Source organism: Harmonia axyridis, chromosome 1 (assembly GCF_914767665.1).
Source record: "Harmonia axyridis chromosome 1, icHarAxyr1.1, whole genome shotgun sequence".
Lineage (NCBI taxonomy): Eukaryota > Metazoa > Arthropoda > Insecta > Coleoptera > Coccinellidae > Harmonia > Harmonia axyridis.
In genome coordinates, this window is record NC_059501.1 from 10161382 (window position 1) to 10176655 (window position 15274).

Here is a 15274-nt window from a genome sequence, read left to right on the forward strand (position 1 = left end):
AGAAGAACCACGCATGTCTATCCAGAGGTCATTATTCTGGAATATCGGGAATAGAAAAAACCATATTTAGTTCATTATCAGTTACATTTTTTCGTCTATCTCATAGATTATCTCTTCGGTGGTACATACTATATACTACTATACTAAATCATCAAAAATGGGAAGATCCCTGTCAAGAAGTCAGGAGCTTTTGAGCAATCGTTCAGTTATGCTCTTTTGAAGATCCCATAACTGTATGTTGTATGTGAAACTCAAGCTCCAACTTCCGCTACACACCTTCATGTCAGTTTGCAACGATTTTGTACACTTCAATTCATGTTAGTCATGTTTGTCCATTTGTCGTGTGTGGTTGGTCGCCGATGAAGCGCCAACGTATGCGCGTAGCTAGAGAAAGAAACATAGAGAATTTTCTGGAAGGTTTTCAATAATTAGATTTCAGCCATTACTAGTTAAATTCGAGATTTAGAATTTACTTCATCGGCGAGAATTGTGTCGAGATTCTCGGTAAGTGTTGACATGAATATTTGCATTCAACAAGTAATAATCTCACTGGGATATATTGTTAAATTTTGGAACAGTAGTTGTTTTTAGAGTCATCCATCCTGTGGAAACGAATTTCAAGTTTGGTAGAATTTTTTTTGTGTCAAATAATTTCAGCAAAACTCCTTCTCAGGCTTATGATAAATGTATTCATTTCTTTATAATTTTTTGGTTAGAAAGCCAAGGAGGAGTTGTAAATCCAGGTAAGCATTTTCTAATATCGTTGTTCATTTTTCCAAAGCACATCCCGTGGGATTGGAACGGAAACCTCTCTTGGGATTGAAAATTATCAAAAAGTACAATCTCTTTTGGGATTGAAATATCGTAAAGAAAGACTTCCTTGAGATATATAAATTGGAATAGTAGGTACGTACGTTAAACCACTTTAGTTCCTGAAACTGACAGAATACCTGCGTAATACCTGGCGTTATTACATCAACTTCGCTGAGTGGGAATATGAGTACTATATAACTTCCTGCTAAGATTTGGTGTTTAGAAGGCTGAAAATAATCTACAGAAGAGGTTCCATCCTAATAGCACAGTAATTAATTGAAAACTCATTCAAATTAAGTTTTTATTTCAATATTATTTGTTTAGAGTGAAAAGAATCGATCTGTGTATATTTTAATTTTATTGAATTTGTAAGAACCTGGGTAGAAGTTCCGTTGCCACATAAGCCAAACCACCCCTAGAAATCAGTCTTAAAGTCTCATGGCAATTGTAACGTTAACAATTCTTGAATTTGGTCTATTCAAACCAAGTTGGTCGACTTGCATGCGTGTATGTATCAGGCTTTACAAGAATTTACTACAGGCTGACAGATTTAAACGAAACCAAAGTTGTTCAGCATTGTATGAAATGCATTTTTTGAACGAAAATATCAAAATCGAAGAACACATTTTTATCTCAAAAGTGATCATAATACCTCCACTTGAGTCATGTATAAGAATTTGCTGATACAGGCTGACAGACAAACAAAACCAAAGTTGTTCAGTATTGTATGAAATGCATTTTATGAGTTGAAATGTTAAAATCGAAGACATAAAATTTTTTCATCTCAAAAGTGATCATAATATTCCACTGGAGTTATGTGTCAGGGTTTACAAGAATTTGCTGATACAGACAGAATCCAAAGTTGTCCAGCATTCTATGGAATGCATTTCGCGAGTGGAAATGTTGAAATCGGAAACCGAAAAGTTTTGATCTCAAAAGTGATCATGTTACTTCCACTACCTTTTCTATGCATTTTACATTCTCCTCTATCCTATTACATGATAATTCCCAAATGGACCTAACGACCAACGTAAAACAAGGCGTTTTCACACATCGTTTTCGTATAAAATTTCGGAGAGTTCACAGCTTAAACTACCTCTTCTACTCTACATCTTGAGCCCGACATCTCACCTCCTATTCTCCAATCGCAGCATCCAAGCAGAACTAGACCTTGTTGAGATTTCACTCTTTGTCGACCCAAATCCGAAATGACAATACAATAGTCGTAACCCGTATCCCAGGGATCTCGAACCTGATTCAAATCCCTTCATATTTTCCCATAGGATATTTGCTCGGCCGAAGTAAAGTGGGTCCTTTTGACGTTTCCAGCTTTAAATCTTGTGCATACAGAGGTTAACACTTTTGTTCCTAGCGAAAGATTTCTTCGGGAGTTTGCTCAGTAAATAGAACTCGACCGTAACCGGAGATGAAGAGCGGGAAAAGTAAAACCGATCCCTCCGTTTGAACTCGCATCCTATTTCCATATGTGTCCCTGCTGGGTCGCTCTATTCGAGAATGTTTTTATAATTCCAGACATGTGTTTTCCTGAGAGGGATTTCCGAGAATCCTCATGTCGGACGTTCGCAACTTTTCTACCGGCGTTTCTTCTTGTTTACGGTTTCCGGGAAATGAATTCCGTATTCCGATTTTATCATTCGTGAATTTTCAGACGAGTGGTTTCGGTTCGGTTGGACTTGGCGGTTTTTTGGATTATCGGAAAATGAGCGATGCATCTGCATAGATCTTGAAGAACTCACCAATATGATTACTTCTTTTTCCTCTTTTTGTAGAAGACACATAACCTGGTTACCGTTCCTTTATGTATTTTTTTCTTGAATTTCAGATTTCCAGCTGTCTGGCCTTCGTTTTGGTTGGCGTTTTTCCCGTGAGGTACTCGTATGTTGCCTCTTGCAATATTAGGCATCCTATCTGGAATCATTCTCATTTGGCTAGACATTCTCGAGCCAAGTTACGAGGTGCGCCCTCCCCCGGGTGTTTGGTGTTTCGTGCCGAGATCGCTGGTGGGCTCTTCAGTTAGACTATCCGGCAATCGCTGCCTAAGACACACTCTCTCACACCAACCTGGAGATGTGACCTTGTTGCATTGCAATGACCCCTTTGAATCCGCCGGGGCTGAAGTAATGATAAGCGAAAAACCATAGCGCCATCTGTGAGCAGAGAGAGTTACACGCCCATCTTCTCTTTAGTATATTATCTGTTTGACACTTTTCTCTAATGGCTGTGTACCTATGCCTTTCGTTCAGTGTATATCCTATTATCGTCCACAAGGTCTTCATTTTAGTTGTCCTTGAGATTTTCTTTGCCTCAAATGTTTCAGCTCTTGTTTCCACGCCATATGTCATAACTGGTTTTACACAAGCCTCCTTATCCAATAGTTATAGCTCAAAAGAAATCGAGCCCACACTAAGACCAAGACCACAGAAGATCAAGGCTCCAGAACTAATTATTAACGATAAAGCATACTTGCCTTTTACTACCATAGGTGACAAAATAAGACAAGATCTTAAAAGATATGACAGAACCAACAAATCACGAACAACACAAAAATTAGCTAGAGTTTCAAAAAGTGTTAAAATAGATAGAGATAAAATTGATTCACTATCTGAAACTGGAATATACAGAAAAACTTGTGATCGTGAAAAAAAAAAGAATTGGAAAACTTGTGCCTAGAAACACGAAAGGTGTCGCCGAATAAAAATTTCGAACTTGTTCTCATTGACATTTTATTCTCGAAAACATTTCAAATAGAGCTATTTCCTGCGAATGAATATAGAATCCATCGAAATATAAAAACATTCGGAGAACAACATCACAAGAAAAAAAACACCAATAGAGAAGAAAGCATCTTTACAAGATCGACATTCATATCGAAGGAATCTAGTATCGAGTTACGATTTATGATGTGGAGATGCTTACCACAGCAGTAAATTAAATGTCAGTGGAAAAGCGGAAGTGACTACGGCTAAAAAGCTCGGAATTTTTCCATTCAAATGAACAATATGGTCGTGAAAACCTTCAGCATTTTATTTATTCATTCATTTTTAGAATCCATTAATCGTCTACCTACAGTTTAGTCAGGAATTTTGAAACTGACTTTCTATACCTATAACTCACTATTCCGATTCGGCATATGGCGAATATGAGGTAAGTATCCGACTGTTAGCGCTCTTTCTCCGAACAAATCATTCTAATATTCAACATTTTTCTGCATAAATTATGGAGATACAAATTTTTATCTACTCCTATTGAATTATATATTCATTATTCAGCTGCTTTTGAGCAATTAATAGTATCTATTAACAAACAGCGTGAGTTATAATAACTCACTACTATAACTCACTATAATAATTCGGAAAATATGGATCTGTGCTTCTATACTTCTCTGCTTCTATTCGATTGGCCGAAAGGGAACATTCCATTATTGTTATTGAGGGGAGGAATGTCCGAGGGAATGTTACTTTAATAGTTTTGACGTTTTCAAATTAAGTTGATATCTAATTATTGTGAATGATTTGCTGAAAACGATTAATTCAGATAGTGGAGATGAAATATTATATAGGTATACAGGTCCAAAAGACGAACAGCTAATGTTACCATACAGAATTACTTGCCCGAAAAAAAATATAAACGAGTGAAAAAATTTTCAAGATTGGTGTAGCAGTAAGGTCATTAAGTCATCGTTTACAGGTAATGTTTTTTGGTATATTTTAATGCATTTTCATAGGCAACTATTGAGGTTTTTCAATATAGTTCTATTTATGTACTCTGTACTGGATTAGAGCTAGCCGAAGCTAGTTCGATTGTGATTGGTGACACTCTCTTGTACTCGGGATCGAGCACATAATTTATTTCCCGTTCGTTCTGTCTATATTCTAAGTCTGTAATTTTTCTTAATATTTATTGATATAGTCGTAGATAAAGTATAGTATTCAGCTTGCGGTAATGGTCATAATTCACTTGATGAATTACAGCACTCGCCTGCGGCTCGTGCTGCAAACTTCATCTGCGTGAGTTATGACCTACATTACCGCTCGTTGAAGAATATACTAACTTTTAGATTTGAAATAACAATTCAAATCATCGACCTGAATTTCATTTAAAACACGTTGCGACAACAATAGAATGCCTAAAAAATTACCCAATATTTTCGTTACAACTAATAAGACTAGGTTGAAATTTAGTTTGAATATGTAAAATAATCATTGGAATATTTATGCCGAATTTCAGCTGGTTCAAGGGCGAAATAGGCACGAGAATGAATGAGCGCCTAGAGCCTCCTGAAGCCAAGTGAGTGTGCTTTTAGAGAAACAATCCGGGTAATCGAGAGGAAAATCACAACTTTTCAATCTCCCCACGCAAATTGACTGAAATTTATGAAGATGCATTCCAGGCAACTTTCAATTTATTCAATCTCGCAGTTTTTAAGTACCCGCAATATAGGAACGGGGAGACAGAACATAATTTATCAGAGACTTCGGGTTTAATAACCAAATTCCCCTAATGAAAATAAATCTAGAACAGCGACGAAACCGTAATTGTAGCGAGCAAGATATATGCGCAGTTCCAGTTTTTAATATACATTGTCGTCTTCACTTTTCGGGACTTTTTTGGGCGCAACTTTCGGATTTATTATCTGGCGAGTTAATGCATCATCAGGCGTGAAAAGTGCGCGGCAGGCTTCGATAACGGCTAAATTATTAAAATTAGAGATTTATCTCGCATCTCGAAGCACTGAGCTGTTTTTCTATCGGTTGTTTCGGCTCTGTAAATGGATTCTAAAAGAACATGAAGTTGCTAGATAGGAACTTGCAAAGGGGATCGAATTGCAGCACTGTTACAGACAATAACGGAATTCAGTGGAAATACTTTGATCCAGGTCCGTCGCTTGGGGGGAGGAAGGTTAGGTTGGCGAAAAAATTCGAGGGCGGCATTTCAAGCTTGATCAATAAAAATTAAATGTGTTGAAATTCAAAGTACTGAATCAGGTTTAATTCGGTCGGCAACTACACAATACCGGAAATTTAATTAACATAAAAAGCATCAAAGGTGCCGCATAATGCATTATACTCATAAATCAGACTTGTCGGCATTCGCTATGTTAAAGGTTGCCGAATTTTATTGCCAGTTGGGTCGGCTTCGGGATTAATTTTTTTTTCAATTCTGCAATCAAAATGTTCATTACTCAGAATGGAAATACGAAATATAGGAGAATCGATTCCATTTCACCATTCCCAACTTACTCTTCTTTAGAAATATAAGATTATTATTTCATACCACATTCCATTATATTATATTATTTTTCATTTTTTATAACAAATCAACTAGTGTTGAGCGTGGGCGCATTCGAATTTAAAATAATGATTCATCCGCATAATCTGATTGTTTTACTCGATAATCTTGAAGAAAAAAAACAATGTAAGGCAATATAATTGCCTTGAAGGGGGGTGCAATGATTATAGTGGTCGAACAATCTTTCGGTACTATTTTTAAAGTACGATTTATCTTCAGCCCCAAAACATGCCTCAGTTTCGATGAATAGCTCTTCATTGCCTCTAAATTTCTTTCCAGCTAGCATTTTTTTGAAGATGGGGCCAGATCTGAAGAATACGGTGGATTCAAAACCAATTGGCAGCCCCATTTATGCAATATTGCCATAGTTATCATTGTTTTGTGTCAGGGTGCATTGTCTTGATGAAACAGCACTTCAACCTTCTTCAAATAGGGCCGGTTTTCTACGATTTCGTCCTTCAAACGCTATAATAACTCTATGTAATAGTTAGTCGCTCTTGATGGTTGTTCCTCATCAATAAAGCACCATGCACATCTCAAAATACTTCAATCTTGTCTTTTCACGCTTTGGGGTCGGTTCATCACGTGTATTATACGACTCTAGTGACATCATGTGAAATGATGGATTCGGGTTTCTTACGATAGAACAGCTCAAAAAACTGCCCAGAATCGTCAGTACATTGTTGTTTTTGATCGATCGTGAGTTCGCGTGACACCCATTTTGAACAGAGCTTTCGCATACCCAAATATTTATCCACAATATGATGTCCAACACGTTCTTTGGATATGGATTAGCCAAATAGAGAAACAGGGCAATAAGTCTTGAAACACTACCTATGGTATGTATACCACAGAATTGTTCAATGCATTTCCCTGCTCTATATCCAATAAATAATCGTGGATGATCGCAATCCTAAGGCCTTATTTTAAAATATTTTCTGATCATCTGTATTAGATTCGAATCCTAAATATTTTCTATATTAAAAAAAGAGTTAAATTTCAGAGGCCACATTATTGATTCCACATTCCAGAGTATACTAGCGAATAGGTAAAAGGAATTCACAATGGAAAACGTTGGTTCTAAGGTTTGAATGATTTCGTTTCTAAACTTCAGCATAGACTCAAAAAGTTATCCAAAAATTTCAATGAAGATTCACAAACACTGATCCACATTAATACCCACCACTGAATTGAAAAAACATCACCCGAATCGAACGCCTCCCATTGGTGCGTGTTCCATTGGAATAACGCACAATGAGATTTCAGATTCGAATCTTACCAGAAAATTATCCCCCGCCCCTTTCCAGTGCAGTGGACCTACCGGATATTGTGTTCCGTATAGAATCGTTCGTATCGCCTTGAATTGCTAGTTTATTTGATTTGATTTCACACTACAACCTAATCTTCTTACGACCCGGACCATCGTAACGGAATTGAGTGCGTACTTGTGTATCCAGGGTGGAAAATAATGGTCCCCGTAGTCGAGAACCTGGCTCCTTTCAGATTTACGATTTCTCGGATTTGATGGTGTTGGTTTTCCCTCTCTTCCGGACAAAGGACCGGAACGTACTTGTTGTGGGTGAACGTAGGTGTCGTTGGCTAGGGTTAGGCTCGATTCTATTCGTCTCATAAAACGAATACAGGGTGCGGTAGGGTAGTTTCAGTTATTTGAAACGTAAATTGGATAATCATCATATAAAGGGAAGATTTGGTTTTTCTGTTTTTTTGGTTAATCAGACAAATTGCAAGATCTATCAACTTTCATAAATAATAAAAGTTTATTTGCTTTCAACACAACCTAATATAATATTCTATTAAATATTGCAAATAAACCAATGAACAGAGGCTCACTAGAGGTTCGCCTGTTAGTTCTGAAAAAAAAAACAAAATTCTCTTCCTTGAACGTCGTGTCGTGACAACAGTATACAAAAAAAAATTCGTTTGGTATGAACAATAACACAAATGGAATCATATAAAATCTAAAAGTTTACTATCGGTTTGAAACTGTCAAAATCTGGTTCTTAATTTCTGTCCAATTCGGGGGTAAAAATGTCTTAATCATGAGTAACTATTTGTCACTTTTCTTGAGGGCACTTAATAACTCTCTGTTTAGGCATGATGGATATGAATGACAAGGTAAGTAAATCCACACCAACACTCACTGAATTCCCAAATCATTGAATACCTTCGCATCTCCATTCAGTAGCCACAATTTTACCTTCCTATTGAATGATCTACGATTTTTTAGTGTTCTATATTCCATAGGAAGAAAAGCGAACATTTTGGGTGCCAAATACTGCCAGCATCTCTGACCCACCGTCTTTTGGATACGTATCGTCTTGAAATTCATGAGTTTATGTCTAGTAGGGTACTCGTGATCGATCGATTGTAGTCTTATCTTTCCCTTCTGGACAAGACTAGTCAATTTTAGAAAGTAAAGTTGTTGTATATTCAGAACTCTTGATATTTTGTAAATTTATACAGAGGGGAACAAATATGGTTTTCCAAACATCGTTTTGAGAATCATCCTCTGAATGACGTGTAGTCTCTCCAAATGAACAGCGTGTGCAGCTGCCCAACCAACATTCCCATATGTTAAATGTGACTACACTAAACCGTAATGAATAGTTTTGAGTTGTTCACTATTCATCTGCTTTCTCAGGTACCTAAAGGCGAGCCTAAATGTGTGTAGCCGTCCACGAAGTTTCTTTGCCAAATGTTCACAGTGATAGTCCCATCTCATATGTCTATCAATACATATATACCAAGGTACTTAATATGGCCTTCTGTACTTTCATGGATATATTCCTGGTCATCAATCTTCAAAGCTCCTAAATCCGGTTGAATGGATTCGTAAGATGTGAAAGGTAAGTGGACATTGGTTTTTGATGATAAGGCTATACTTATCACAGAGATGTTGGTTCCGGATGGCTCTGCAATGGAATAAGAATACAGCTCTTTTATGCACGTATATCTGAGAATAATTATTAAAATTATTTTCTTTTGAATGTACCTTATAATGATGATTTGTTTCCTCTCCAGGAAGGCTCAAAATGAACAGCCATGATACATAAAACTCCAACATTTCAAAAAAATCACTTTGCGCAACCTAGAAGTCTTGCATCATAGACTTCTAGGTTGCGCAAAGTGATTTTTTTGTGCGGTTGAAATAATATAAACAAAGAACTAGAACTGATAGCAACAATTAAGAAAAGAAAGTCTTCGTTTCTAGGGTACAATATGAGAAATGACAGATTCAACTTGCCAAGACTAATAATTAGAGAAAAGATAGAAGACCGGGAGGAGTAGGCAGAAGAGCAATGTCTCCTTAACATCAGAGCTTGGATAGGCACAGACATAGACAGTTATAGAACAGGGAAGATTTTGATGTAGTGATCGCAAACCTCCAGTAATAATTTCATGAACATGAGTAGTTCATAACCATCATCTTTTTCTTTAGACATTGTTGATAAACTCCTGGTGAATAGTTCTTCTGAAAATTTCTCCAGTCCGATCAGTTAGGTGCTAACCGATGTCAGTCATTTCCAAGCTGAGCCTTTATATCAACAAGCCATCTTTGTAGGCTTTGTCTGCTTTTAATTATTTGTTATATTTCTTATACACAAGCTAATCATCGAACATTTTATTCCTCAAATGAATTTTCGTTTATTATTTATAACCCAGCATCTTTTTCATTGCTTCAATCGGCAACTTCAATCTAAGAAAAATTTCTTGGGAGATGATTCACAAAGAAAACTATCAAAGTCAAATTTAATTGCCACCAGGTAGTAGTTCAGTAGTTGAATAAATATATCAAGTATCATGGTTGAACGTCCTACAAAAATACTACCTCAAGCTAAAGTTATCGAAGGATACTGGGATTGCTCAGTCATATAAAATATGGAATTATTCTACTATAAAAAGTTTCCGACACAATAGAAACATCTGGCTTCAAAATTTCCGATTGAGAATAGTTATTTATAATACAAGTGCAGAAGGCATTGATATTCTTCCACGAGTTCAAAATTCAAAAACGAGCCACGAAGTGGCGAGTTTTGGAATGAACGATTGGTAGAATGAGCCTTCTGTACGAGTATTATACATTATTTTCTCTAATTCATTGCATTTTCATTGAAATTAATGAAATATTTCCATAAATATAATTTAGTGATTTTTGCATTGAAAAATGTTGGTTGGCAGATCTGATTTCTTTAAGGCAATTTGATGAATTGACAGATAAAGCCGTAGCGGAAAGTTCGGAGTGCCAACATAGAATAATAAAATATAACCATGAAAACTGTGCGTTTCTGATATATTCTCGCACGATTTTGTTCTACAAGATGTGGAAGAATGAACGGAATAACCACAGAATTAGAGAAACAGATTTCTCACACATCAATTTGTGTAATAATCATCATTCACATGATTGATTCATCGGAGTTATGGAGCTATGACTCTTCGACTGATTTCCAAAAATTAACAAAATTATATGAAATGGATTTAGAAACAACCCTCGAATGTGAATACGTGATGTGGAAGAAGGTATTATCGATTGGGGAATTCTCGATAAAAACTTTGTGGAAGAAGGAAATTCTCGACAATACCTTCTTCGGAGAAGGTATTATCCAGTTGGGAATTCTCGATAATACCTCCTTCCACGAAGGTATTTCCGACCCAAAACTGTGGAATTCATCATTGAAATAATTGAGATATGATTGAAAAACTTTCAATTTTCAAAGTGATATAAAAGAAAAACTAAAAATTTTTTTGTGAAAAAAATCAGCGAGTTCGTTCTGAACTGCCATACGAAGGTTTCTTCCAAAAATTGAACGAATCAATCAAGCAATTTTCGCAAAGAATCAAAATGAATCTGAACCCTATTTAATATCAGAATTTTTCCTTTTATCCAAGAATTATTTGACCATTTGTTGAAGTTTCTACGTATTTATAAAATGACTAGAACACAGATTCGAATCAATATATCCAGATTTTTCCTCATAGTGACTGAAGTATTTTCGATTCAATATGCTGAAAACATAAAATGCCATGAGGTTTTTATTCCTTGTCATGTTCCATATATTATATGGAAGCATATGAAGCGATGGAAACATCAATATGAGGGTTGACCCCCACCAATATATGTAGAACTATATTTATTCCATATCCATGAATCCAGACTCAATTCAGAGCGTGCACACTCGTTATGAATAAATAACATTATTATACTTCAGTCCAGATCTTGTTCGGAGAATTCCTTGCATTTGAAGGATCTCTGAGATTCATACTCGTATCATGTGTATCTTACTGAATAAATATTTCAAGATAAAAGGGATATATTTTTAGCTGAATTGACCAACTCAATGTCAAAAATGTCGATTTCTATAAATGCAACAAACCTATATAGGTTAGAATCATAGAATAATGAACATAGATAGAAGAACTATAAGCAATTTTTACTTGTTCCCAACATGGTTAGATTACCTTGTCGGATTGTGATATATTTTCAAATCCACAATTTTACTATATCATTATGAATGTATATAATATTGAATGAAATATATTTATTCGAGTGATTCCCGATTGAATATGCAAATATGAATATTTGGAATCCGATAATTTATGAAATTTATGAAATATCTTATTATTGATATGTTTTCATTTCCGCGCGCTTCATGTCAAATTTGATAGTTCATGTTGGGGACAAAATTTGTTTACTGAAAATGACATTTGCTTCCTCTATCAATGTTTATTACTCTGAGGATAGAAAAATCAAATAAAAATAACTATGAAATATCGATGAGAAAAAATTGTATTGAAAAATACAGCATTCCGAAACGTACATATGTCTTCATGTTAATTTAGTTATTTAATTCATTAACCGTTTACTCAAAGAGTAGTTTTGGATGATTTGATTTTCCCTCTGGTTGGTTCTTAATATTAATAATATTAACTATTCTTTATTGGCAATAAACCGAAATCCTTCAGCATTGTTTCTTAATATTCTGTTAATTTGGAAAAAAAAGCACATATCAAAAAGATATTATAACGGTTTTTTTTTTCGAGGTATATAACTTTGAGTTGGCATTACTGTTCAAGATGGCGACCGATTAAACAGCTGTCAAGTGATTTATTCTCAGTTTGGTTTGGCAATTCATCCTGAATAGACTCACGCCTGAACAACGCTTGCAAATAGTGCAATTTTATTTCGAAAATAATGGTTCTGTGTGGGATACGTATCGCGCACTACGTCCATTTTATTTTTTTAGCGATGAAGCGCACTTCTGGTTGAATGGCTACGTCAACAAACAAAACTGACGCATTTGGAGTGAAGCTAATCCTCAAGTGTAGGTCGAAACACCGTTACATCCAGAAAAACTGACTGTTTGGTGCGCTTTATGGGCTGGTGGAATCATCTTCAAAAACGATGACGGCCAGAACGTTACAATCAATGGTGATCGGTATGGAGCCATGATTACTAACTTTTTCATTCTTGAATTGAACAACCATGATGTCCAGGAGCTGTAGTTCCAACTAGACGGCGCAACATGTCACACAGCTCGTGCCACAATCGATTTATCGAAAGACACGCCCAATTTCACGTTTTGAACCTGTGAATTGGCCTCCAAGATCTTGTGATTTGATACCGCTAGACTACTTTCTGTGGGGCTATGTAAAGTCATTGGTCTACGCAGATGAGCCACAAACCCTTGACCATTTGGAAGACAACATTCGCCGTGTTATTGCCGATATGCGGCCACAAATGTTGGAAAAAGTCATCGGAAATTGGACGTCCAGATTGGACTATATCCGAGCCAGCTGTGGCGGTCATATGCCAGAAATCATATTTAAAATGTAATGTCACAGGATTATCTTGCGGATAAATAAAATTCATGTCAATCGAATAATCCATCGTTGTTTCATTGCAATTTAAAGTTCTATAGCTCTAAAAAAAACACCCTTTGTTATATAGTGAAGGTTATTGTATCAACTTGCCTGCTACAAGTAGCATTATTGAACCATTATAATTTATACCTAAAGTATTCACTCATTGATCAAAGTTTTAATTCTAATTGTAAATGTACATACTTCACAGAGAAGAGTAAGAGATCTATGACTATCTGAAGTAATTTGTACAGCTTTCTCTGTAAATCCGTACTAGAAAATTTCATATTGAGTCATTTATTTCCTTTCTCCTAAGAAGAGCATTTTCGTGAAAAATAAGTCGAAATTGTAAAAAACAATGAAGGTATACAAAAATTAATTCCGATTCCGTATCCTTTCCATAGAAATGAATTTTCATCATAGCGTTGAGAACCCAGAAGCTTGTTACTTGGGTTGCACGTTTGTGCCTCGATCGTAGCTGTGGGATTAGAACCGAACATTTCGCAAGGGCGCTTTATGAATGAATCATCAAGGTTGGAATATTCGATGTTGAATAATTAAAAACGCAAGGTGTAGCAGACGGTGCGAAACACATGTGTTCTAATCTCCGACGCGGGAAAATTAGTGCCCTAAGCTCAATCTTCGAGCTGTTCGGAAGCAAGATTACAACCTTTCGGCTTGACGATGTGCTGATTTTTTCATGTCAGCCCTCATTCTGAGGAAACGCGGAGTCTGCTTTGCTGATAGGGAGGGTGGTGTGTTTCCTTGAAATTAGAGAAATCGCTTTGTTGGGTTGTGAGGATGCACCTCATTTCTTCTTATATTAATTTTACCTCGAATTTTACTTAAGATATTTATCAATGATAAGGTTCGACTCACTGAAGGAAATTTATTCTGTTCGTTAACTTCAAATATTTATAGATCACTTTTCATATTAGAATCTGTAGATAGCGGATTGTTATTATATCAAGTATTGTTAGTGATGGTGTAGTATACCCCTTGTTTACCAGTGGACAGTGGGCTTTATGCTGCAAACCGCTAAGTGTATTTTTAGGTTGAGATAACGTTCTATGTTCTTGATATATGCAAGTTGATAGCAAGTAGACAGCACACTGCACTCTACGAAGTTGTAATAAGCTGAGTCTTGGTATTAATAAATAAAATATTTATAATCATAAGAGTTTCGCTATTTAATCCTAACAAGTATAACATAAATGAGAACAAGCTAATTAGGGTCCAACCTGAATCATCCACCTTTATACCTATTATAATTCATTTGCTGGAGTCGTATGAATTTATAACATTTTTGCTACAATAGTCTAGATGACAGGTTTGTAATTCGTCATCTGTAAATCCTAGTTGAATAAATTTCTTCTTGAAAATTCTACTTCATTTATTAACAGCAAGAGTGATGTATGTACTCTTCAATGCTCCTTTGATTATTCAATACTGTTTCTGTAGAAAGATTCGTCTTCGCTTTGGAAAGAGCCTCAACTTTTTCATTAGATCCCAATTTCTTTCCCTAATGTAATCCTTTTATGTAGTTCTGCAGAATTCGATAATCACTAGAAGTAAGTGGTCAGTTGCAAGTGCAATTTGTTGGACTATAGTCATTGATTAATGAAAAATAGCATTTTTTGGTGAAAGATAATATTTCCTTTTTTGAGTGCATTTTTCATATTCACTGTTGATGATTTTACCTCTGTCAAGTAGTCTTCGAACAATATATCATTCACCTCCCATTGACAGCTAATGTTTGAGATTTAGTTGCTTCAAAGGGTATACACCGACTCCTTTCCACTCATATGGCATTCTTTTTGTCTGAGCCAAGACGTGGGTTTTTACTCTTTCTTCAGCGGTTCAATTCAAACTGTCTATTTCAATGAATATATTTATTATTTTTCTCGATATTCATGTTGCAACAGTCACTTTTCGGAATCCTTTTTATATACAGGGTGTCCCAAAAAGACCACGTCAAACGAAAAAGGAATGTCAAGAATAAATCAGAATGTGGTCTACGTGATATAATGATAGTATATTGTGCAACAAGTGGGCAAATTTTCTCACGAGTGTGGAAGGTTGTGGCACGAACCATCTCACACGTGAGAGAAAAGGACTTTCACCACATGTTACACACTACACTTTTCCTACAACTGCACAAATTCAATTAGTTCAAGTAATATACCTAATTCAATTCAAGATGGCAATTCGTTGTTGACAGTTTTTGTTCATTTCTTGCGTTTCCATAAAAACGACTTCTCAAAAGCCC

General features: G+C 35.8%; 1 protein-coding gene across 1 annotated transcript in view; it reads left to right on the forward strand.

Annotated features, from left to right (window-relative positions):
* Positions 1 to 15274, forward strand: part of LOC123688984 (transmembrane and immunoglobulin domain-containing protein 1-like) — a 469586-nt gene that overhangs the window by 339665 nt on the left and 114647 nt on the right. The gene's annotated exons all lie outside the window — the stretch shown is intronic.